The 24,661-nt window shown below is 36.5% G+C and overlaps 33 non-coding genes across 33 annotated transcripts; all 33 read right to left on the bottom strand.

Annotated features, from left to right (window-relative positions):
* Window positions 1–95: 95 nt before the first annotated feature.
* Trnat-agu lies at window positions 96–168 on the bottom strand. The gene has a single exon. It is a non-coding gene; the product is annotated as a tRNA-Thr (tRNA).
* A 411-nt stretch (window positions 169–579) lies between these two features.
* On the bottom strand, window positions 580–652 carry Trnat-agu. Its single transcript has one exon. It is a non-coding gene; the product is annotated as a tRNA-Thr (tRNA).
* Window positions 653–1,063: 411 nt separating this feature from the next.
* On the bottom strand, window positions 1,064–1,136 carry Trnat-agu. The gene has a single exon. It is a non-coding gene; the product is annotated as a tRNA-Thr (tRNA).
* A 411-nt stretch (window positions 1,137–1,547) lies between these two features.
* Trnat-agu lies at window positions 1,548–1,620 on the bottom strand. Its single transcript has one exon. It is a non-coding gene; the product is annotated as a tRNA-Thr (tRNA).
* A 411-nt stretch (window positions 1,621–2,031) lies between these two features.
* On the bottom strand, window positions 2,032–2,104 carry Trnat-agu. The gene has a single exon. It is a non-coding gene; the product is annotated as a tRNA-Thr (tRNA).
* Window positions 2,105–2,999: 895 nt separating this feature from the next.
* On the bottom strand, window positions 3,000–3,072 carry Trnat-agu. The gene has a single exon. It is a non-coding gene; the product is annotated as a tRNA-Thr (tRNA).
* Window positions 3,073–3,483: 411 nt separating this feature from the next.
* On the bottom strand, window positions 3,484–3,556 carry Trnat-agu. The gene has a single exon. It is a non-coding gene; the product is annotated as a tRNA-Thr (tRNA).
* A 412-nt stretch (window positions 3,557–3,968) lies between these two features.
* Window positions 3,969–4,041, bottom strand: Trnat-agu. The gene has a single exon. It is a non-coding gene; the product is annotated as a tRNA-Thr (tRNA).
* Window positions 4,042–4,452: 411 nt separating this feature from the next.
* Trnat-agu lies at window positions 4,453–4,525 on the bottom strand. Its single transcript has one exon. It is a non-coding gene; the product is annotated as a tRNA-Thr (tRNA).
* An 884-nt stretch (window positions 4,526–5,409) lies between these two features.
* Window positions 5,410–5,482, bottom strand: Trnat-agu. The gene has a single exon. It is a non-coding gene; the product is annotated as a tRNA-Thr (tRNA).
* A 411-nt stretch (window positions 5,483–5,893) lies between these two features.
* On the bottom strand, window positions 5,894–5,966 carry Trnat-agu. Its single transcript has one exon. It is a non-coding gene; the product is annotated as a tRNA-Thr (tRNA).
* A 412-nt stretch (window positions 5,967–6,378) lies between these two features.
* Trnat-agu lies at window positions 6,379–6,451 on the bottom strand. The gene has a single exon. It is a non-coding gene; the product is annotated as a tRNA-Thr (tRNA).
* A 411-nt stretch (window positions 6,452–6,862) lies between these two features.
* Window positions 6,863–6,935, bottom strand: Trnat-agu. Its single transcript has one exon. It is a non-coding gene; the product is annotated as a tRNA-Thr (tRNA).
* Window positions 6,936–7,819: 884 nt separating this feature from the next.
* Trnat-agu lies at window positions 7,820–7,892 on the bottom strand. The gene has a single exon. It is a non-coding gene; the product is annotated as a tRNA-Thr (tRNA).
* A 412-nt stretch (window positions 7,893–8,304) lies between these two features.
* Trnat-agu lies at window positions 8,305–8,377 on the bottom strand. The gene has a single exon. It is a non-coding gene; the product is annotated as a tRNA-Thr (tRNA).
* A 411-nt stretch (window positions 8,378–8,788) lies between these two features.
* Trnat-agu lies at window positions 8,789–8,861 on the bottom strand. The gene has a single exon. It is a non-coding gene; the product is annotated as a tRNA-Thr (tRNA).
* Window positions 8,862–9,745: 884 nt separating this feature from the next.
* Trnat-agu lies at window positions 9,746–9,818 on the bottom strand. Its single transcript has one exon. It is a non-coding gene; the product is annotated as a tRNA-Thr (tRNA).
* Window positions 9,819–10,229: 411 nt separating this feature from the next.
* Trnat-agu lies at window positions 10,230–10,302 on the bottom strand. The gene has a single exon. It is a non-coding gene; the product is annotated as a tRNA-Thr (tRNA).
* Window positions 10,303–11,682: 1,380 nt separating this feature from the next.
* Window positions 11,683–11,755, bottom strand: Trnat-agu. The gene has a single exon. It is a non-coding gene; the product is annotated as a tRNA-Thr (tRNA).
* A 411-nt stretch (window positions 11,756–12,166) lies between these two features.
* Window positions 12,167–12,239, bottom strand: Trnat-agu. The gene has a single exon. It is a non-coding gene; the product is annotated as a tRNA-Thr (tRNA).
* A 411-nt stretch (window positions 12,240–12,650) lies between these two features.
* Window positions 12,651–12,723, bottom strand: Trnat-agu. Its single transcript has one exon. It is a non-coding gene; the product is annotated as a tRNA-Thr (tRNA).
* A 1,380-nt stretch (window positions 12,724–14,103) lies between these two features.
* Window positions 14,104–14,176, bottom strand: Trnat-agu. Its single transcript has one exon. It is a non-coding gene; the product is annotated as a tRNA-Thr (tRNA).
* Window positions 14,177–14,587: 411 nt separating this feature from the next.
* On the bottom strand, window positions 14,588–14,660 carry Trnat-agu. The gene has a single exon. It is a non-coding gene; the product is annotated as a tRNA-Thr (tRNA).
* A 412-nt stretch (window positions 14,661–15,072) lies between these two features.
* On the bottom strand, window positions 15,073–15,145 carry Trnat-agu. Its single transcript has one exon. It is a non-coding gene; the product is annotated as a tRNA-Thr (tRNA).
* Window positions 15,146–15,556: 411 nt separating this feature from the next.
* Trnat-agu lies at window positions 15,557–15,629 on the bottom strand. The gene has a single exon. It is a non-coding gene; the product is annotated as a tRNA-Thr (tRNA).
* A 2,345-nt stretch (window positions 15,630–17,974) lies between these two features.
* On the bottom strand, window positions 17,975–18,047 carry Trnat-agu. The gene has a single exon. It is a non-coding gene; the product is annotated as a tRNA-Thr (tRNA).
* A 1,861-nt stretch (window positions 18,048–19,908) lies between these two features.
* Window positions 19,909–19,981, bottom strand: Trnat-agu. Its single transcript has one exon. It is a non-coding gene; the product is annotated as a tRNA-Thr (tRNA).
* Window positions 19,982–20,855: 874 nt separating this feature from the next.
* Window positions 20,856–20,928, bottom strand: Trnat-agu. The gene has a single exon. It is a non-coding gene; the product is annotated as a tRNA-Thr (tRNA).
* A 410-nt stretch (window positions 20,929–21,338) lies between these two features.
* Trnat-agu lies at window positions 21,339–21,411 on the bottom strand. Its single transcript has one exon. It is a non-coding gene; the product is annotated as a tRNA-Thr (tRNA).
* A 411-nt stretch (window positions 21,412–21,822) lies between these two features.
* Window positions 21,823–21,895, bottom strand: Trnat-agu. Its single transcript has one exon. It is a non-coding gene; the product is annotated as a tRNA-Thr (tRNA).
* Window positions 21,896–22,302: 407 nt separating this feature from the next.
* Trnat-agu lies at window positions 22,303–22,375 on the bottom strand. Its single transcript has one exon. It is a non-coding gene; the product is annotated as a tRNA-Thr (tRNA).
* An 895-nt stretch (window positions 22,376–23,270) lies between these two features.
* Window positions 23,271–23,343, bottom strand: Trnat-agu. The gene has a single exon. It is a non-coding gene; the product is annotated as a tRNA-Thr (tRNA).
* Window positions 23,344–23,754: 411 nt separating this feature from the next.
* Window positions 23,755–23,827, bottom strand: Trnat-agu. Its single transcript has one exon. It is a non-coding gene; the product is annotated as a tRNA-Thr (tRNA).
* Between the last annotated feature and the right edge of the window lie 834 nt (window positions 23,828–24,661).

Below are 24,661 nucleotides of genomic sequence, written 5' to 3'. Positions count from 1 at the left end.
GGGCATCTGGTATACTTAGAACTTATTTTAACGAATCTATCAGTTCTTTTTCTAATTTATAAGAGACACGGGATGATTATGATGACATTTCTTACAGGTCCCAACGAGTCTCGAACTCGTGATCACCTGCTTACTAGGCAGGCGCTTTGCCATCTAAGCCATAGGACCATAAAACGGCTTCATAGGACAACAATTTAAAAAGTGGTCATGACATCACAAAAGCAGTTTTTCAATTGATTACTTCTATTTTAAAGTTCCCAACTGTTCCACAGCACAAAGAACAATTTACAAAAAAATCAGCGAGATTTTCAACGATACTACGAGTCCTGGTCTCTTACTAGGAAGAGCAGATCCATGCTGCACCATTAGTTATTATGATTTGGTGTTTAAATTTCAGCATGGAAAATACCTATGGAATTGTGCCCGAGTAGGCAGTCAAAATTAGACTACCAAGAAAATAATCATTATAACTAGCAATTTAACGGTATTCTGCGCTATAATAGAACTTATTTCAACGATTCTATCAGTTCTTTTTCTGAATTCTAAGAGACACGGGATGATTATGATGACATTTCTTACAGGTCCCAGCGAGACTCGAACTCGTGATCTCCTGCTTACTAGGCAGGCGCTTTGCCATCTAAGCCATAGAACCACAACACCTTTTCATAGGACAACAATTTCAAAAGTGGTCATGACGTCACAACAGCAGTTTTACAATTGATTACTTCTATTTTAAAGTTCCCAACTGTTCCACAGCACAATGAACAATTTACAAAAAAATCAGCGAGATTTTCAACGATACTACGAGTCCTGGTCTCTTACTAGGAAGAGCAGATCCATGCTGCACCATTAGTTATTATGATTTGGTGTTTAAATTTCAGCATGGAAAATACCTATGGAATTGTGCCCGAGTAGGCAGTCAAAATTAGACTACCAAGAAAATAATCATTATAACTAGCAATTTAACGGTATTCTGCGCTATAATAGAACTTATTTTAACGATTCTATCAGTTCTTTTTCTGAATTCTAAGAGACACGGGATGATTATGATGACATTTCTTACAGGTCCCAGCGAGACTCGAACTCGTGATCTCCTGCTTACTAGGCAGGCGCTTTGCCATCTAAGCCATAGAACCGCAACACCTTTTCATAGGACAACAATTTCAAAAGTGGTCATGACGTCACAACAGCAGTTTTACAATTGATTACTTCTATTTTAAAGTTCCCAACTGTTCCACAGCACAAAGAAAAATTTACAAAAAAATCAACGAGATTTTCAACGATACTACGAGTCCTGGTCTCTTACTAGGAAGAGCAGATCCATGCTGCACCATTAGTTATTATGATTTGGTGTTTAAATTTCAGCATGGAAAATACCTATGGAATTGTGCCCGAGTAGGCAGTCAAAATTAGACTATCAAGAAAATAATCATTATAACTAGCAATTTAACGGTATTCTAAGCTATAATAGAACTTATTTTAACGAATCTATCAGTTCTTTTTCTAATTTATACGAGACACGGGATGATTATGATGACATTTCTTACAGGTCCCAACGAGACCCGAACTCGTGATCTCCTGCTTACTAGGCAGGCGCTTTGCCATCTAAGCCATAGGACCATAAAACGGCTTCATAGGACAACAATTTAAAAAGTGGTCATGACATCACAAAAGAAGTTTTACAATTGATTACTTCTATTTGAAAGTTCCCAACTGTTCCACAGCACAAAGAACAATTTACAAAAAAATCAGCGAGATTTTCAACGATACTACGAGTCCTGGTCTCTTACTAGGAAGAGCAGATCCATGCTGCACCATTAGTTATTATGATTTGGTGTTTAAATTTCGGCATGGAAAATACCTATGGAATTGTGCCCGAGTAGGCAGTCAAAATTAGACTACCAAGAAAATAATCATTATAACTAGCAATTTAACGGTATTCTGCGCTATAATAGAACTTATTTTAACGATTCTATCAGTTCTTTTTCTGAATTCTAAGAGACAAGGGATGATTATGATGACATTTCTTACAGGTCCCAGCGAGACTCGAACTCGTGATCTCCTGCTTACTAGGCAGGCGCTTTGCCATCTAAGCCATAGAACCACAACACCTTTTCATAGGACAACAATTTCAAAAGTGGTCATGACGTCACAACAGCAGTTTTACAATTGATTACTTCTATTTTAAAGTTCCCAACTGTTCCACAGCACAAAGAAAAATTTACAAAAAAATCAACGAGATTTTCAACGATACTACGAGTCCTGGTCTCTTACTAGGAAGAGCAGATCCATGCTGCACCATTAGTTATTATGATTTGGTGTTTAAATTTCAGCATGGAAAATACCTATGGAATTGTGCCCGAGTAGGCAGTCAAAATTAGACTACCAAGAAAATAATCATTATAACTAGCAATTTAACGGTATTCTGCGCTAAAATAAAACTTATTTTATTGATTCTATAAGTTCTTTTTCTGAATTCTAAGAGACACAGGATGATTATGATGACATTTCTTACAGGTCCCATCGAGACACGAACTCGTGATCTCCTGCTTACTAGGCAGGCGCTTTGCCATCTAAGCCATAGGACCATAAAACGGCTTCATAGGACAACAATTCAAAAAGTGGTCATGACGTCATAACAGCAGTTTTACAATTGATTACTTCTATTTTAAAGTTCCCAACTGTTCCACAGCACAAAGAACAATTTACAAAAAAATCAACGAGATTTTCAACGATACTACTAGTCCTGGTCTCTTACTAGGAAGAGCAGATCCATGCTGCACAATTAGTTATTATGATTTGGTGTTTAAATTTCAGCATGGAAAATACCTATGGAATTGTGCCCGAGTAGGCAGTCAAAATTAGACTACCAAGAAAATAATCATTATAACTAGCAATTTAACGGTATTCTGCGCTATAATAGAACTTATTTTAACGAATCTATCAGTTCTTGTTCTAATTTATAAGAGACACGGGATGATTATGATGACATTTCTTACAGGTCCCAACGAGACACGAACTCGTGATCTCCTGCTTACTAGGCAGGCGCTTTGCCATCTAAGCCATAGGACCATAAAACGGCTTCATAGGACAACAATTTAAAAAGTGGTCATGACATCACAAAAGCAGTTTTACAATTGATTACTTCTATTTGAAAGTTCCCAACTGTTCCACAGCACAAAGAACAATTTACAAAAAAATCAGCGAGATTTTCAACGATACTACGAGTCCTGGTCTCTTACTAGGAAGAGCAGATCCATGCTGCACCATTAGTTATTATGATTTGGTGTTTAAATTTCAGCATGGAAAATACCTATGGAATTGTGCCCGAGTAGGCAGTCAAAATTAGACTACCAAGAAAATAATCATTATAACTAGCAATTTAACGGTATTCTGCGCTAAAAAAGAACTTATTTTAACGATTCTATCAGTTCTTTTTCTGAATTCTAAGAGACACGGGATGATTATGATGACATTTCTTACAGGTCCCAGCGAGACTCGAACTCGTGATCTCCTGCTTACTAGGCAGGCGCTTTGCCATCTAAGCCATAGGACCATAAAACGGCTTCATAGGACAACTATTTCAAAGGTGGTCATGACGTCACAAAAGCAGTTTTACAATTGATTACTTCTATTTTAAAGTTCCCAACTGTTCCAAAGCACAAAGAACAATTTACAAAAAAATCAACGAGATTTTTAACGATATTACGAGTCCTGGTCTCTTACTAGGAAGAGCAGATCCATGCTGGACAATTAGTTATTATGATTTGGTATTTAAATTTCAGCATGGAAAATACCTATGGAATTGTGCCCGAGTAGGCAGTCAAAATTAAGACTACCAAGAAAATAATCATTATAACTAGCAATTTAACGGTATTCTGCGCTATAATAGAACTTATTTTAACGATTCTATCAGTTCTATTTCTGTTTTCTAAGAGACACGGGATGATTTTGATGACATTTCTTACAGGTCCCAACGAGACTCAAACTCGTGATCTCCTGCTTACTAGGCAGGCGCTTTGCCATCTAAGCCATAGAACCACAACACTTTTTCATAGGACAACAATTTCAAAAGTGGTCATGACGTCACAACAGCAGTTTTACAATTGATTACTTCTATTTTAAAGTTCCCAACTGTTCCACAGCACAAAGAACAATTTACAAAAAAATCAGCGAGATTTTCAACGATACTACGAGTCCTGGTCTCTTACTAGGAAGAGCAGATCCATGCTGCACCATTAGTTATTATGATTTGGTGTTTAAATTTCAGCATGGAAAACACCTATGGAATTGTGCCCGAGTAGGCAGTCAAAATTAGACTACCAAGAAAAAAATCATTAAAACTAGCAATTTAACGGTATTCTGCGCTATAATAGAACTTATTTTAACGATTCTATCAGTTCTTTTTCGGTTTTCTAAGAGACACGGGATGATTTTGATGACATTTCTTACAGGTCCCAACGAGACTCGAACTCGTGATCTCCTGCTTACTAGGCAGGCGCTTTGCCATCTAAGCCATAAAACCACAACACCTTTTCATAGGACAACAATTTCAAAAGTGGTCATGACGTCACAACAGCAGTTTTACAATTGATTACTTCTATTTTAAAGTTCCCAACTGTTCCACAGCACAAAGAACAATTTACAAAAAAATCAACGAGATTTTCAACGATACTACTAGTCCTGGTCTCTTACTAGGAAGAGCAGATCCATGCTGCACAATTAGTTATTATGATTTGGTGTTTAAATTTCAGCATGGAAAATACCTATGGAATTGTGCCCGAGTAGGCAGTCAAAATTAGACTACCAAGAAAATAATCATTATAACTAGCAATTTAACGGTATTCTGCGCTATAATAGAACTTATTTTAACGAATCTATCAGTTCTTTTTCTAATTTATAAGAGACACGGGATGATTATGATGACATTTCTTACAGGTCCCAACGAGACTCGAACTCGTGCCTAGGCAGGCGCTTTGCCATCTAAGCCATAGGACCATAAAACGGCTTCATAGGACAACAATTTAAAAAGTGGTCATGACATCGAAAAAGCAGTTTTACAATTGATTACTTCTATTTTAAAGTTCCCAACTGTTCCACAGCACAAAGAACAATTTACAAAAAAATCAGCGAGATTTTCAACGATACTACGAGTCCTGGTCTCTTACTAGGAAGAGCAGATCCATGCTGCACCATTAGTTATTATGATTTGGTGTTTAAATTTCAGCATGGAAAATACCTATGGAATTGTGCCCGAGTAGGCAGTCAAAATTAGACTACCAAGAAAATAATCATTATAACTAGCAATTTAACGGTATTCTGCGCTAAAAAAGAACTTATTTTAACGATTCTATCAGTTCTTTTTCTGAATTCTAAGAGACACGGGATGATTTTGATGACATTTCTTACAGGTCCCAACGAGACTCGAACTCGTGATCTCCTGCTTACTAGGCAGGCGCTTTGCCATCTAAGCCATAGAACCACAATACTTTTTCATAGGACAACAATTTCAAAAGTGGTCATGACGTCACAAAAGCAGTTTTACAATTGATTATTTCTATTTTAAAGTTCCCAACTGTTCCACAGCACAAAGAACAATTAAAAAAAAAATCAACGAGATTTTCAACGATACTACGAGTCCTGGTCTCTTACTAGGAAGAGCAGATCCATGCTGCACAATTAGTTATTATGATTTGGTGTTTAAATTTCAGCATGGAAAATACCTATGGAATTGTGCCCGAGTAGGCAGTCAAAATTAGACTACCAAGAAAATAATCATTATAACTAGCAATTTAACGGTATTCTGCGCTAAAAAAGAACTTATTTTAACGATTCTATCAGTTCTTTTTCTGAATTCTAAGAGACACGGGATGATTATGATGACATTTCTTACAGGTCCCAGCGAGACTCGAACTCGTGATCTCCTGCTTACTAGGCAGGCGCTTTGCCATCTAAGCCATAGGACCATAAAACGGCTTCATAGGACAACTATTTCAAAGGTGGTCATGACGTCACAAAAGCAGTTTTACAATTGATTACTTCTATTTTAAAGTTCCCAACTGTTCCAAAGCACAAAGAACAATTTACAAAAAAATCAACGAGATTTTTAACGATATTACGAGTCCTGGTCTCTTACTAGGAAGAGCAGATCCATGCTGGACAATTAGTTATTATGATTTGGTATTTAAATTTCAGCATGGAAAATACCTATGGAATTGTGCCCGAGTAGGCAGTCAAAATTAAGACTACCAAGAAAATAATCATTATAACTAGCAATTTAACGGTATTCTGCGCTATAATAGAACTTATTTTAACGATTCTATCAGTTCTATTTCTGTTTTCTAAGAGACACGGGATGATTTTGAAGACATTTCTTACAGGTCCCAACGAGACTCAAACTCGTGATCTCCTGCTTACTAGGCAGGCGCTTTGCCATCTAAGCCATAGAACCACAACACTTTTTCATAGGACAACAATTTCAAAAGTGGTCATGACGTCACAACAGCAGTTTTACAATTGATTACTTCTATTTTAAAGTTCCCAACTGTTCCACAGCACAAAGAACAATTTACAAAAAAATCAGCGAGATTTTCAACGATACTACGAGTCCTGGTCTCTTACTAGGAAGAGCAGATCCATGCTGCACCATTAGTTATTATGATTTGGTGTTTAAATTTCAGCATGGAAAACACCTATGGAATTGTGCCCGAGTAGGCAGTCAAAATTAGACTACCAAGAAAAAAATCATTAAAACTAGCAATTTAACGGTATTCTGCGCTATAATAGAACTTATTTTAACGATTCTATCAGTTCTTTTTCGGTTTTCTAAGAGACACGGGATGATTTTGATGACATTTCTTACAGGTCCCAACGAGACTCGAACTCGTGATCTCCTGCTTACTAGGCAGGCGCTTTGCCATCTAAGCCATAAAACCACAACACCTTTTCATAGGACAACAATTTCAAAAGTGGTCATGACGTCACAACAGCAGTTTTACAATTGATTACTTCTATTTTAAAGTTCCCAACTGTTCCACAGCACAAAGAACAATTTACAAAAAAATCAACGAGATTTTCAACGATACTACTAGTCCTGGTCTCTTACTAGGAAGAGCAGATCCATGCTGCACAATTAGTTATTATGATTTGGTGTTTAAATTTCAGCATGGAAAATACCTATGGAATTGTGCCCGAGTAGGCAGTCAAAATTAGACTACCAAGAAAATAATCATTATAACTAGCAATTTAACGGTATTCTGCGCTATAATAGAACTTATTTTAACGAATCTATCAGTTCTTTTTCTAATTTATAAGAGACACGGGATGATTATGATGACATTTCTTACAGGTCCCAACGAGACTCGAACTCGTGCCTAGGCAGGCGCTTTGCCATCTAAGCCATAGGACCATAAAACGGCTTCATAGGACAACAATTTAAAAAGTGGTCATGACATCACAAAAGCAGTTTTACAATTGATTACTTCTATTTTAAAGTTCCCAACTGTTCCACAGCACAAAGAACCATTTAAAAAAAAATCAACGAGATTTTCAACGATACTACGAGTCCTGGTCTCTTACTAGGAAGAGCAGATCCATGCTGCACAATTAGTTATTATGATTTGGTGTTTAAATTTCAGCATGGAAAATACCTATGGAATTGTGCCCGAGTAGGCAGTCAAAATTAGACTACCAAGAAAATAATCATTATAACTAGCAATTTAACGGTATTCTGCGCTAAAAAAGAACTTATTTTAACGATTCTATCAGTTCTTTTTCTGAATTCTAAGAGACACGGGATGATTATGATGACATTTCTTACAGGTCCCAGCGAGACTCGAACTCGTGATCTCCTGCTTACTAGGCAGGCGCTTTGCCATCTAAGCCATAGGACCATAAAACGACTTCATAGGACAACTATTTCAAAAGTGGTCATGACGTCACAAAAGCAGTTTTACAATTGATTACTTCTATTTTAAAGTTCCCAAAAGTTCCAAAGCACAAAGAACAATTTACAAAAAAATCAACGAGATTTTTAACGATATTACGAGTCCTGGTCTCTTACTAGGAAGAGCAGATCCATGCTGGACAATTAGTTATTATGATTTGGTATTTAAATTTCAGCATGGAAAATACCTATGGAATTGTGCCCGAGTAGGCAGTCAAAATTAAGACTACCAAGAAAATAATCATTATAACTAGCAATTTAACGGCATTCTGCGCTATAATAGAACTTATTTTAACGATTCTATCAGTTCTATTTCTGTTTTCTAAGAGACACGGGATGATTTTGATGACATTTCTTACAGGTCCCAACGAGACTCAAACTCGTGATCTCCTGCTTACTAGGCAGGCGCTTTGCCATCTAAGCCATAGAACCACAACACTTTTTCATAGGACAACAATTTCAAAAGTGGTCATGACGTCACAACAGCAGTTTTACAATTGATTACTTCTATTTTAAAGTTCCCAACTGTTCCACAGCACAAAGAACAATTTACAAAAAAATCAGCGAGATTTTCAACGATACTACGAGTCCTGGTCTCTTACTAGGAAGAGCAGATCCATGCTGCACCATTAGTTATTATGATTTGGTGTTTAAATTTCAGCATGGAAAACACCTATGGAATTGTGCCCGAGTAGGCAGTCAAAATTAGACTACCAAGAAAATAATCATTATAACTAGCAATTTAACGGTATTCTGCGCTATAATAGAACTTATTTTAACGATTCTATCAGTTCTTTTTCTGTTTTCTAAGAGACACAGGATGATTTTGATGACATTTCTTACAGGTCCCAACGAGACTCGAACTCGTGATCTCCTGCTTACTAGGCAGGCGCTTTGCCATCTAAGCCATAAAACCACAACACCTTTTCATAGGACAACAATTTCAAAAGTGGTCATGACGTCACAACAGCAGTTTTACAATTGATTACTTCTATTTTAAAGTTCCCAACTGTTCCACAGCACAAAGAACAATTTACAAAAAAATCAACGAGATTTTCAACGATACTACTAGTCCTGGTCTCTTACTAGGAAGAGCAGATCCATGCTGCACAATGAGTTATTATGATTTGGTGTTTAAATTTCAGCATGGAAAATACCTATGGAATTGTGCCCGAGTAGGCAGTCAAAATTAGACTACCAAGAAAATAATCATTATAACTAGCAATTTAACGGTATTCTGCGCTATAATAGAACTTATTTTAACGAATCTATCAGTTCTTTTTCTAATTTATAAGAGACACGGGATGATTATGATGACATTTCTTACAGGTCCCAACGAGACTCGAACTCGTGCCTAGGCAGGCGCTTTGCCATCTAAGCCATAGGACCATAAAACGGCTTCATAGGACAACAATTTAAAAAGTGGTCATGACATCACAAAAGCAGTTTTACAATTGATTACTTCTATTTTAAAGTTCCCAACTGTTCCACAGCACAAAGAACAATTTACAAAAAAATCAGCGAGATTTTCAACGATACTACGAGTCCTGGTCTCTTACTAGGAAGAGCAGATCCATGCTGCACCATTAGTTATTATGATTTGGTGTTTAAATTTCAGCATGGAAAATACCTATGGAATTGTGCCCGAGTAGGCAGTCAAAATTAGACTACCAAGAAAATAATCATTATAACTAGCAATTTAACGGTATTCTGCGCTATAATAGAACTTATTTTAACGATTCTATCAGTTCTTTTTCTATTTTCTAAGAGACACGGGATGATTTTGATGACATTTCTTACAGGTCCCAACGAGACTCGAACTCGTGATCTCCTGCTTACTAGGCAGGCGCTTTGCCATCTAAGCCATAGAACCACAACACTTTTTCATAGGACAACAATTTGAAAAGTGGTCATGACGTCACAAAAGCAGTTTTACAATTGATTACTTCTATTTTAAAGTTCCCAACTGTTCCACAGCACACAGAACAATTTACAAAAAAATCAACGAGATTTTCAACGATACTACTAGTCCTGGTCTCTTACTAGGAAGAGCAGATCCATGCTGCACAATTAGTTATTATGATTTGGTGTTTAAATTTCAGCATGGAAAATACCTATGGAATTGTGCCCGAGTAGGCAGTCAAAATTAGACTACCAAGAAAATAATCATTATAACTAGCAATTTAACGGTATTCTGCGCTATAATAGAACTTATTTTAACGAATCTATCAGTTCTTTTTCTAATTTATAAGAGACACGGGATGATTATAATGGCATTTCTTACAGGTCCCAACGAGACTCGAACTCGTGATCTCCTGCTTACTAGGCAGGCGCTTTGCCATCTAAGCCATAGGACCATAAAACGGTTTCATAGGACAACAATTTAAAAAGTGGTCATGACATCACAAAAGCAGTTTTACAATTGATTACTTCTATTTGAAAGTTCCCAACTGTTCCACAGCACAAAGAACAATTTACAAAAAAATCAGCGAGATTTTCAACGATACTACGAGTCCTGGTCTCTTACTAGGAAGAGCAGATCCATGCTGCACCATTAGTTATTATGATTTGGTGTTTAAATTTCAGCATGGAAAACACCTATGGAATTGTGCCCGAGTAGGCAGTCAAAATTAGACTACCAAGAAAATAATCATTATAACTAGCAATTTAACGGTATTCTGCGCTATAATAGAACTTATTTTAACGATTCTATCAGTTCTTTTTCTGTTTTATAAGAGACACGGGATGATTTTGATGACATTTCTTACAGGTCCCAACGAGACTCGAACTCGTGATCTCCTGCTTACTAGGCAGGCTTTTTGCCATCTAAGCCATAGAACCACAACACTTTTTCATAGGACAACAATTTCAAAAGTGGTCATGACGTCACAAAAGCAGTTTTACAATTGATTACTTCTATTTTAAAGTTCCCAACTGTTCCACAGCACAAAGAACCATTTAAAAAAAAATCAACGAGATTTTCAACGATACTACGAGTCCTGGTCTCTTACTAGGAAGAGCAGATCCATGCTGCACCATTAGTTATTATGATTTGGTGTTTAAATTTCAGCATGGAAAATACCTATGGACTTGTGCCCGAGTAGGCAGTCAAAATTAGACTACCAAGAAAATAATCATTATAACTAGCAATTTAACGGTATTCTGCGCTAAAATAAAACTTATTTTATTGATTCTATAAGTTCTTTTTCTGAATTCTAAGAGACACGGGATGATTATGATGACATTTCTTACAGGTCCCATCGAGACACGAACTCGTGATCTCCTGCTTACTAGGCAGGCGCTTTGCCATCTAAGCCATAGGACCATAAAACGGCTTCATAGGACAACAATTCAAAAAGTGGTCATGACGTCATAACAGCAGTTTTACAATTGATTACTTCTATTTTAAAGTTCCCAACTGTTCCACAGCACAAAGAACAATTTACAAAAAAATCAGCGAGATTTTCAACGATACTACGAGTCCTGGTCTCTTACTAGGAAGAGCAGATCCATGCTGCACCATTAGTTATTATGATTTGGTGTTTAAATTTCAGCATGGAAAATACCTATGGAATTGTGCCAGAGTAGGCAGTCAAAATTAGACTACCAAGAAAATAATCATTATAACCAGCAATTTAACGGTATTCTGCGCTAAAAAAAGAACTTATTTTAACGATTCTATCAGATCTTTTTCTGAATTCTAAGAGACACGGGATGATTATGATGACATTTATTACAGGTCCCAGCGAGACTCGAACTCGTGATCTCCTGCTTACTAGGCAGGCGCTTTGCCATCTAAGCCATAGGACCATAAAACGGCTTCATAGGACAACTATTTCAAAGGTGGTCATGACGTCACAAAAGCAGTTTTACAATTGATTACTTCTATTTTAAAGTTCCCAACTGTTCCAAAGCACAAAGAACAATTTACAAAAAAATCAGTGAGATTTTCAACGATACTACGAGTCCTGGTCTCTTACTAGGAAGAGCAGATCCATGCTGCACCATTAGTTATTATGATTTGGTGTTTAAATTTCAGCATGGAAAATACCTATGGAATTGTGCCCGAGTAGGCAGTCAAAATTAGACTACCAAGAAAATAATCATTATAACTAGCAATTTAACGGTATTCTGCGCTATAATAGAACTTATTTTAACGATTCTATCAGTTCTTTTTCTATTTTCTAAGAGACACGGGATGATTTTGATGACATTTCTTACAGGTCCCAACGAGACTCGAACTCGTGATCTCCTGCTTACTAGGCAGGCGCTTTGCCATCTAAGCCATAGAACCACAACACTTTTTCATAGGACAACAATTTGAAAAGTGGTCATGACGTCACAAAAGCAGTTTTACAATTGATTACTTCTATTTTAAAGTTCCCAACTGTTCCACAGCACACAGAACAATTTACAAAAAAATCAACGAGATTTTCAACGATACTACTAGTCCTGGTCTCTTACTAGGAAGAGCAGATCCATGCTGCACAATTAGTTATTATGATTTGGTGTTTAAATTTCAGCATGGAAAATACCTATGGAATTGTGCCCGAGTAGGCAGTCAAAATTAGACTACCAAGAAAATAATCATTATAACTAGCAATTTAACGGTATTCTGCGCTATAATAGAACTTATTTTAACGAATCTATCAGTTCTTTTTCTAATTTATAAGAGACACGGGATGATTATAATGGCATTTCTTACAGGTCCCAACGAGACTCGAACTCGTGATCTCCTGCTTACTAGGCAGGCGCTTTGCCATCTAAGCCATAGGACCATAAAACGGTTTCATAGGACAACAATTTAAAAAGTGGTCATGACATCACAAAAGCAGTTTTACAATTGATTACTTCTATTTGAAAGTTCCCAACTGTTCCACAGCACAAAGAACAATTTACAAAAAAATCAGCGAGATTTTCAACGATACTACGAGTCCTGGTCTCTTACTAGGAAGAGCAGATCCATGCTGCACCATTAGTTATTATGATTTGGTGTTTAAATTTCAGCATGGAAAACACCTATGGAATTGTGCCCGAGTAGGCAGTCAAAATTAGACTACCAAGAAAATAATCATTATAACTAGCAATTTAACGGTATTCTGCGCTATAATAGAACTTATTTTAACGATTCTATCAGTTCTTTTTCTGTTTTATAAGAGACACGGGATGATTTTGATGACATTTCTTACAGGTCCCAACGAGACTCGAACTCGTGATCTCCTGCTTACTAGGCAGGCTTTTTGCCATCTAAGCCATAGAACCACAACACTTTTTCATAGGACAACAATTTCAAAAGTGGTCATGACGTCACAAAAGCAGTTTTACAATTGATTACTTCTATTTTAAAGTTCCCAACTGTTCCACAGCACAAAGAACCATTTAAAAAAAAATCAACGAGATTTTCAACGATACTACGAGTCCTGGTCTCTTACTAGGAAGAGCAGATCCATGCTGCACCATTAGTTATTATGATTTGGTGTTTAAATTTCAGCATGGAAAATACCTATGGACTTGTGCCCGAGTAGGCAGTCAAAATTAGACTACCAAGAAAATAATCATTATAACTAGCAATTTAACGGTATTCTGCGCTAAAATAAAACTTATTTTATTGATTCTATAAGTTCTTTTTCTGAATTCTAAGAGACACGGGATGATTATGATGACATTTCTTACAGGTCCCATCGAGACACGAACTCGTGATCTCCTGCTTACTAGGCAGGCGCTTTGCCATCTAAGCCATAGGACCATAAAACGGCTTCATAGGACAACAATTCAAAAAGTGGTCATGACGTCATAACAGCAGTTTTACAATTGATTACTTCTATTTTAAAGTTCCCAACTGTTCCACAGCACAAAGAACAATTTACAAAAAAATCAGCGAGATTTTCAACGATACTACGAGTCCTGGTCTCTTACTAGGAAGAGCAGATCCATGCTGCACCATTAGTTATTATGATTTGGTGTTTAAATTTCAGCATGGAAAATACCTATGGAATTGTGCCAGAGTAGGCAGTCAAAATTAGACTACCAAGAAAATAATCATTATAACCAGCAATTTAACGGTATTCTGCGCTAAAAAAAGAACTTATTTTAACGATTCTATCAGTTCTTTTTCTGAATTCTAAGAGACACGGGATGATTATGATGACATTTATTACAGGTCCCAGCGAGACTCGAACTCGTGATCTCCTGCTTACTAGGCAGGCGCTTTGCCATCTAAGCCATAGGACCATAAAACGGCTTCATAGGACAACTATTTCAAAGGTGGTCATGACGTCACAAAAGCAGTTTTACAATTGATTACTTCTATTTTAAAGTTCCCAACTGTTCCAAAGCACAAAGAACAATTTACAAAAAAATCAGTGAGATTTTCAACGATACTACGAGTCCTGGTCTCTTACTAGGAAGAGCAGATCCATGCTGCACCATTAGTTATTATGATTTGGTGTTTAAATTTCAGCATGGAAAATACCTATGGAATTGTGCCCGAGTAGGCAGTCAAAATTAGACTACCAAGAAAATAATCATTATAACTAGCAATTTAACGGTATTCTGCGCTAAACAAGAACTTATTTTAACGATTCGATCAGTTCTTTTTCTGAATTCTAAGAGACACGGGATGATTATGATGACATTTCTTACAGGTCCCAGCGAGACTCGAACTCGTGATCTCCTGCTTACTAGGCAGGCGCTTTGCCATCTAAGCCATAGGACCATTAAACGGCTTCATAGGACAACTATTTCAAAGGTGGTCATGACGTCACAAAAGCAGTTTTACAATTGATTACTTCTATTTTAAAGTTCCCAACTGTTCCAAAGCACAAAGAACAATTTACAAAAAAATCAACGAGATTTTTAACGATATTACGAGTCCTGGTCTCTTACTAGGAAGAGCAGATCCATGCTGGACAATTAGTTATTATGATTTGGTATTTAAATTTAAGCATGGAAAATACCTATGGAATTGTGCCCGAGTAGGCAGTCAAAATTAAGACTACCAAGAAAATAATCATTATAACTAGCAATTTAACGGTATTCTGCGCTATAATAGAACTTATTTTAACGATTCTATCAGTTCTATTTCTGTTTTCTAAGAGACACGGGATGATTTCGATGACATTTCTTACAGGTCCCAACGAGTCTCGAACTCGTGATCTCCTGCTTACTAGGCAGGCGCTTTGCCATCTAAGCCATAGAACCACAACACTTTTTCATAGGACAACAATTTCAAAAGTGGTCATGACGTCACAACAGCAGTTTTACAATTGATTACTTCTATTTTAAAGTTCCCAACTGTTCCACAGCACAAAGAACAATTTACAAAAAAATCAGCGAGATTTTCAACGATACTACGAGTCCTGGTCTCTTACTAGGAAGAGCAGATCCATGCTGCACCATTAGTTATTATGATTTAGTGTTTAAATTTCAGCATGGAAAATACCTATGGAATTGTGCCCGAGTAGGCAGTCAAAATTAGACTACCAAGAAAATAATCATTATAACTAGCAATTTAACGGTATTCTGCGCTATAATAGAACTTATTTTAACGATTCTATCAGTTCTTTTTCTGTTTTCTAAGAGACACGGGATGATTTTGATGACATTTCTTACAGGTCCCAACTAGACTCGAACTCGTGATCTCCTGCTTACTAGGCAGGCGCTTTGCCATCTAAGCCATAGAACCACAACACCTTTTCATAGGACAACAATTTCAAAAGTGGTCATGACGTCACAACAGCAGTTTTACAATTGATTACTTCTATTTTAAAGTTCCCAACTGTTCCACAGTACAAAGAAAAATTTACAAAAAAATCAACGAGATTTTCAACGATACTACGAGTCCTGGTCTCTTACTAGGAAGAGCAGATCCATGCTGCACCATTAGTTATTATGATTTGGTGTTTAAATTTCAGCATGGAAAATACCTATGGAATTGTGCCCGAGTAGGCAGTCAAAATTAGACTACTAAGAAAATAATCATTATAACTAGCAATTTAACGGTATTCTGCGCTAAAATAAAACTTATTTTATTGATTCTATAAGTTCTTTTTCTGAATTCTAAGAGACACGGGATGATTATGATGACATTTCTTACAGGTCCCATCGAGACACGAACTCGTGATCTCCTGCTTACTAGGCAGGCGCTTTGCCATCTAAGCCATAGGACCATAAAACGGCTTCATAGGACAACAATTTAAAAAGTGGTCATGACATAACAAAAGCAGTTTTACAATTGATTACTTCTATTTTAAAGTTCCCAACTGTTCCACAGCACAAAGAACAATTTACAAAAAAATCAGCGAGATTTTCAACGATACTACGAGTCCTGGTCTCTTACTAGGAAGAGCAGATCCATGCTGCACCATTAGTTATTATGATTTGGTGTTTAAATTTCAGCATGGAAAATACCTATGGAATTGTGCCCGAGTAGGCAGTCAAAATTAGACTACCAAGAAAATAATCATTATAACTAGCAATTTAACGGTATTCTGCGCTAAAAAAGAACTTATTTTAACGATTCTATCAGTTCTTTTTCTGAATTCTAAGAGACACGGGATGATTATGATGACATTTCTTACAGGTCCCAGTGAGACTCGAACTCGTGTTCTGCTGCTTACTAGGCAGGCGCTTTGCCATCTAAGCCATAGAACCACAACACTTTTTCATAGGACAACAATTTGAAAAGTGGTCATGACGTCACAAAAGCAGTTTTACAATTGATTACTTCTATTTTAAAGTTCCCAACTGTTCCAAAGCACAAAGAACAATTTACAAAAAAATCAACGAGATTTTTAACGATATTACGAGTCCTGGTCTCTTACTAGGAAGAGAAGATCCATGCTGGACAATTAGTTATTATGATTTGGTATTTAAATTTCAGCATGGAAAATACCTATGGAATTGTGCCCGAGTAGGCAGTCAAAATTAAGACTACCAAGAAAATAATCATTATAACTAGCAATTTAACGGTATTCTGCGCTATAATAGAACTTATTTTAACGATTCTATCAGTTCTTTTTCTGTTTTCTAAGAGACACGGGATGATTTTGATGACATTTCTTACAGGTCCCAACGAGACTCGAACTCGTGATCTCTTCTTACTAGGCAGGCGCTTTGCCATCTAAGCCATAGAACCACAACACTTTTTCATAGGACAACAATTTCAAAAGTGGTCATGACATCACAAAAGCAGTTTTACAATTGATTACTTCTATTTTAAAGTTCCCAACTGTTCCACAGCACAAAGAACAATTTAAAAAAAAATCAACGAGATTTTCAACGATACTACGAGTCCTGGTCTCTTACTAGGAAGAGCAGATCCATGCTGCACCATTAGTTATTATGATTTGGTGTTTAAATTTCAGCATGGAAAATACCTATGGAATTGTGCCCGAGTAGGCAGTCAAAATTAGACTACCAAGAAAATAATCATTATAACTAGCAATTTAACGGTATTCTGCGCTAAAATAGAACTTGTTTTAACGATTCTATCAGTTCTTTTTCTGATTTCTAAGTGACACGAGATTTGATGACATTTCTTACAGGTCCCAACGAGACTCGAAGTCGTGATTTCCTGCTTACTAGGCAGGCGCTTTGCCATCTAAGCCATAAGACCACACAAAACGGGTTCATAGGACAACAATTAAAAAAGTGGTCATGACGTCACAAAAGCAGTTTTACAATTGATTACTTCTATTTTAAAGTTCCCAACTGTTCCATAGCACAAAGAACAATTTACAAAAAAATCAACGAGATTTTCAACGATACTACGAGTCCTGGTCTCTTACTAGGAAGAGCAGATCCATGCTGCACCATTAGTTATTATGATTTGGTGTTTAAATTTCAGCATGGAAAATACCTATGGAATTGTGCCCGAGTAGGCAGTCAAAATTAGACTACCAAGAAAATAATCATTATAACTAGCAATTTAACGGTATTCTGCGCTAAAAAAGAACTTATTTTAACGATTCTATCGGTTCTTTTTCTGAATTCTAAGAGACACGGGATGATTTTGATGACATTTCTTACAGGTCCCAACGAGACTCGAACTCGTGATCTCCTGCTTACTAGGCAGGCGCTTTGCCATCTAAGCCATAGAACCACAACACTTTTTCATAAGACAACAATTTCAAAAGTGGTCATGACGTCACAAAAGCAGTTTTACAATTGATTACTTCTATTTTAAAGTTCCCAACTGTTCCACAGCACAAAGAACCATTTAAAAAAAAATCAACGAGATTTTCAACGATACTACGAGTCCTGGTCTCTTACTAGGAAGAGCAGATCCATGCTGCACCATTAGTTATTATGATTTGGTGTTTAAATTTCAGCATGGAAAATACCTATGGAATTGTGCCCGAGTAGGCAGTCAAAATTAGACTACCAAGAAAATAATCATTATAACTAGCAATTTAACGGTATTCTGCGCTAAAATAGAACTTGTTTTAACGATTCTATCAGTTCTTTTTCTGATTTCTAAGTGACACGAGATTTGATGACATTTCTTACAGGTCCCAATGAGACTCGAAGTCGTGATTTCCTGCTTACTAGGCAGGCGCTTTGCCATCTAAGCCATAAGACCACACAAAACGGGTTCATAGGACAACAATTAAAAAAGTGGTCATGACGTCACAAAAGCAGTTTTACAATTGATTACTTCTATTTTAAAGTTCCCAACTGTTCCACAGCACAAAGAACAATTTACAAAAAAATCAGCGAGATTTTCAACGATACTACGAGTCCTGGTCTCTTACTAGGAAGAGCAGATCCATGCTGCACCATTAGTTATTATGATTTGGTGTTTAAATTTCAGCATGGAAAATACCTATGGAATTGTGCCCGAGTAGGCAGTCAAAATTAGACTACCAAGAAAATAATCATTATAACTAGCAATTTAACGGTATTCTGCGCTAAAATAAAACTTATTTTATTGATTCTATAAGTTCTTTTTCTGAATTCTAAGAGACACGGGATGATTATGATGACATTTCTAACAGGTCACATCGAGACACGAACTCGTGATCTCCTGCTTACTAGGCAGGCGCTTTGCCATCTAAGCCATAGGACCATAAAACGGCTTCATAGGACAACAATTTAAAAAGTGGTCATGACGTCATAACAGCAGTTTTACAATTGATTACTTCTAATTTAAAGTTCCAAACTGTTCCACAGCACAAAGAACAATTTACAAAAAAATCAACGAGATTTTCAACGATACTACTAGTCCTGGTCTCTTACTAGGAAGTGCAGATCCATGCTGCACAATTAGTTATTATGATTTGGTGTTTAAATTTCAGCATGGAAAATACCTATGGAATTGTGCCCGAGTAGGCAGTCAATATTAGACTACCAAGAAAATAATCATTATAACTAGCAATTTAACGGTATTCTGCGCTAAAATAAAACTTATTTTATTGATTCTATAAGTTCTTTTTCTGAATTCTAAGAGACACGGGATGATTATGATGACATTTCTTACAGGTCCCATCGAGACACGAACTCGTGATCTCCTGCTTACTAGGCAGGCGCTTTGCCATCTAAGCCATAGGACCATAAAACGGCTTCATAGGACAACAATTCAAAAAGTGGTCATGACGTCATAACAGCAGTTTTACAATTGATTACTTCTATTTTAAAGTTCCCAACTGTTCCACAGCACAAAGAACAATTTACAAAAAAATCAACGAGATTTTCAACGATACTACTAGTCCTGGTCTCTTACTAGGAAGAGCAGATCCATGCTGCACAATTAGTTATTATGATTTGGTGTTTAAATTTCAGCATGGAAAATACCTATGGAATTGTGCCCGAGTAGGCAGTCAAAATTAGACTACCAAGAAAATAATCATTATAACTAGCAATTTAACGGTATTCTGCGCTATAATAGAACTTATTTTAACGATTCTATCAGTTCTTTTTCTGTTTTCTAAGAGACACGGGATGATTTTGATGACATTTTTTACAGGTCCCAACGAGACTCGAACTCGTGATCTCCTGCTTACTAGGCAGGCGCTTTGCCATCTAAGCCATAAAACCACAACACTTTTTCATAGGACAACAATTTCGAAAGTGGTCATGACGTCACAAAAGCAGTTTTACAATTGATTACTTCTATTTTAAAGTTCCCAACTGTTCCACAGCACAAAGAACAATTTAAAAAAAAATCAACGAGATTTTCAACGATACTACGAGTCCTGGTCTCTTACTAGGAAGAGCAGATCCATGCTGCACCATTAGTTATTATGATTTGGTGTTTAAATTTCAGCATGGAAAATACCTATGGAATTGTGCCCGAGTAGGCAGTCAAAATTAGACTACCAAGAAAATAATCATTATAACTAGCAATTTAACGGTATTCTGCGCTAAAATAAAACTTATTTTATTGATTCTATAAGTTCTTTTTCTGAATTCTAAGAGACACGGGATGATTATGATGACATTTCTTACAGGTCCCATCGAGACACGAACTCGTGATCTCCTGCTTACTAGGCAGGCGCTTTGCCATCTAAGCCATAGGACAACAATTCAAAAAGTGGTCATGACGTCATAACAGCAGTTTTACAATTGATTACTTCTATTTTAAAGTTCCCAACTGTTCCACAGCACAAAGAACAATTATCAAAAAAATCAACGAGATTTTCAACGATACTACTAGTCCTGGTCTCTTACTAGGAAGAGCAGATCCATGCTGCACAATTAGTTATTATGATTTGGTGTTTAAATTTCAGCATGGAAAATACCTATGGAATTGTGCCCGAGTAGGCAGTCAAAATTAGACTACCAAGAAAATAATCATTATAACTAGCAATTTAACGGTATTCTGCGCTATAATAGAACTTATTTTAACGAATCTATCAGTTCTTTTTCTAATTTATAAGAGACACGGGATGATTATGATGACATTTCTTACAGGTCCCAACGAGACTCGAACTCGTGATCTCCTGCTTACTAGGCAGGCGCTTTGCCATCTAAGCCATAGGACCCAGATTTTCTTCATAGGAGAACAATTTCAAAAGTGGTCATGACGTCACAACAGCAGTTTTACAATTGATTACTTCTATTTTAAAGTTCCCAACTGTTCCACAGCATAAAGAACAATTTACAAAAAAATCAACGAGATTTTCAACGATACTACTAGTCGTGGTCTCTTACTAGGAAGAGCAGATCCATGCTGCACAATTAGTTATTATGATTTGGTGTTTAAATTTCAGCATGGAAAATACCTATGGAATTGTGCCCGAGTAGGCAGTCAAAATTAGACTACCAAGAAAATAATCATTATAACTAGCAATTTAACGGTATTCTGCGCTATAATAGAACTTATTTTAACGAATCTATCAGTTCTTTTTCTAATTTATAAGAGACACGGGATGATTATGATGACATTTCTTACAGGTCCCAACGAGACTCGAACTCGTGATCTCCTGCTTACTAGGCAGGCGCTTTGCCATCTAAGCCATAGGACCATAAAACGTCTTCATAGGACAACAATTTAAAAAGTGGTCATGACATCACAAAAGCAGTTTTACAATTGATTACTTCTATTTTAAAGTTCCCAACTGTTCCACAGCACAAAGAACAATTTACAAAAAAATCAACGAGATTTTCAACGATACTACTAGTCCTGGTCTCTTACTAGGAAGAGCAGATCCATGCTGCACAATTAGTTATTATGATTTGGTGTTTAAATTTCAGCATGGAAAATACCTATGGAATGGTGCCCGAGTAGGCAGTCAAAATTAGACTACCAAGAAAATAATCTTTATAACTAGCAATTTAACGGTATTCTGCGCTATAATAGAACTTATTTTAACGAATCTATCAGTTCTTTTTCTAATTTATAAGAGACACGGGATGATTATGATGACATTTCTTACAGGTCCCAACGAGAGTCGAACTCGTGATCTCCTGCTTACTAGGCAGGCGCTTTGCCATCTAAGCCATAGGACCATAAAACGGCTTCATAGGACAACAATTTAAAAAGTGGTCATGACATCACAAAAGCAGTTTTACAATTGATTACTTCTATTTTAAAGTTCCCAACTGTTCCACAGCACAAAGAACAATTTACAAAAAAATCAACGAGATTTTCAACGATACTACGAGTCCTGGTCTCTTACTAGGAAGAGCAGATCCATGCTGCACCATTAGTTATTATTATTTGGTGTTTAAATTTCAGCATGGAAAATACCTATGGAATTGTGCCCGAGTAGGCAGTCAAAATTAGACTACCAAGAAAATAATCATTATAACTAGCAATTTAACGGTATTCTGCGCTAAAATAGAACTTGTTTTAACGATTCTATCAGTTCTTTTTCTGATTTCTAAGTGACACGAGATTTGATGACATTTCTTACAGGTCCCAACGAGACTCGAACTCGTGATCTCCTGCTTACTAGGCAGGCGCTTTGCCATCTAAGCCATAGGACCATAAAACGGCTTCATAGGACAACAATTTAAAAAGTGGTCATGACATCACAAAAGCAGTTTTACAATTGATTACTTCTATTTTAAAGTTCCCAACTGTTCCACAGCACAAAGAACAATTTACAAAAAAATCAGCGAGATTTTCAACGATACTACGAGTCCTGGTCTCTTACTAGGAAGAGCAGATCCATGCTGCACCATTAGTTATTATGATTTGGTGTTTAAATTTCAGCATGGAAAATACCTATGGAATTGTGCCCGAGTAGGCAGTCAAAATTAGACTACCAAGAAAATAATCATTATAACTAGCAATTTAACGGTATTCTGCGCTAAAATAAAACTTATTTTATTGATTCTATAAGTTCTTTTTCTGAATTCTAAGAGACACGGGATGATTATGATGAAATTTCTAACAGGTCACATCGAGACACGAACTCGTGATCTCCTGCTTACTAGGCAGGCGCTTTGCCATCTAAGCCATAGGACCATAAAACGGCTTCATAGGACAACAATTTAAAAAGTGGTCATGACGTCATAACAGCAGTTTTACAATTGATTACTTCTAATTTAAAGTTCCAAACTGTTCCACAGCACAAAGAACAATTTACAAAAAAATCAACGAGATTTTCAACGATACTACTAGTCCTGGTCTCTTACTAGGAAGAGCAGATCCATGCTGCACAATTAGTTATTATGATTTGGTGTTTAAATTTCAGCATGGAAAATACCTATGGAATTGTGCCCGAGTAGGCAGTCAATATTAGACTACCAAGAAAATAATCATTATAACTAGCAATTTAACGGTATTCTGCGCTAAAATAAAACTTATTTTATTGATTCTATAAGTTCTTTTTCTGAATTCTAAGAGACACGGGATGATTATGATGACATTTCTTACAGGTCCCAACGAGACACGAACTCGTGATCTCCTGCTTACTAGGCAGGCGCTTTGCCATCTAAGCCATAGGACCATAAAACGGCTTCATAGGACAACAATTCAAAAAGTGGTCATGACGTCATAACAGCAGTTTTACAATTGATTACTTCTATTTTAAAGTTCCCAACTGTTCCACAGCACAAAGAACAATTTACAAAAAAATCAACGAGATTTTCAACGATACTACTAGTCCTGGTCTCTTACTAGGAAGAGCAGATCCATGCTGCACAATTAGTTATTATGATTTGGTGTTTAAATTTCAGCATGGAAAATACCTATGGAATTGTGCCCGAGTAGGCAGTCAAAATTAGACTACCAAGAAAATAATCATTATAACTAGCAATTTAACGGTATTCTGCGCTATAATAGAACTTATTTTAACGATTCTATCAGTTCTTTTTCTGTTTCCTAAGAGACACGGGTTGATTTTGATGACATTTTTTACAGGTCCCAACGAGACTCGAACTCGTGATCTCCTGCTTACTAGGCAGGCGCTTTGCCATCTAAGCCATAAAACCACAACACTTTTTCATAGGACAACAATTTCGAAAGTGGTCATGACGTCACAAAAGCAGTTTTACAATTGATTACTTCTATTTTAAAGTTCCCAACTGTTCCACAGCACAAAGAACAATTTAAAAAAAAATCAACGAGATTTTCAACGATACTACGAGTCCTGGTCTCTTACTAGGAAGAGCAGATCCATGCTGCACCATTAGTTATTATGATTTGGTGTTTAAATTTCAGCATGGAAAATACCTATGGAATTGTGCCCGAGTAGGCAGTCAAAATTAGACTACCAAGAAAATAATCATTATAACTAGCAATTTAACGGTATTCTGCGCTAAAATAAAACTTATTTTATTGATTCTATAAGTTCTTTTTCTGAATTCTAAGAGACACGGGATGATTATGATGACATTTCTTACAGGTCCCATCGAGACACGAACTCGTGATCTCCTGCTTACTAGGCAGGCGCTTTGCCATCTAAGCCATAGGACAACAATTCAAAAAGTGGTCATGACGTCATAACAGCAGTTTTACAATTGATTACTTCTATTTTAAAGTTCCCAACTGTTCCACAGCACAAAGAACAATTTACAAAAAAATCAACGAGATTTTCAACGATACTACTAGTCCTGGTCTCTTACTAGGAAGAGCAGATCCATGCTGCACAATTAGTTATTATGATTTGGTGTTTAAATTTCAGCATGGAAAATACCTATGGAATTGTGCCCGAGTAGGCAGTCAAAATTAGACTACCAAGAAAATAATCATTATAACTAGCAATTTAACGGTATTCTGCGCTATAATAGAACTTATTTTAACGAATCTATCAGTTCTTTTTCTAA

The sequence above is a fragment of the Daphnia pulex genome, chromosome 5 (assembly GCF_021134715.1).
Source record: "Daphnia pulex isolate KAP4 chromosome 5, ASM2113471v1".
Lineage (NCBI taxonomy): Eukaryota > Metazoa > Arthropoda > Branchiopoda > Diplostraca > Daphniidae > Daphnia > Daphnia pulex.
This window is presented reverse-complemented; position numbering and strand designations above follow the sequence as displayed.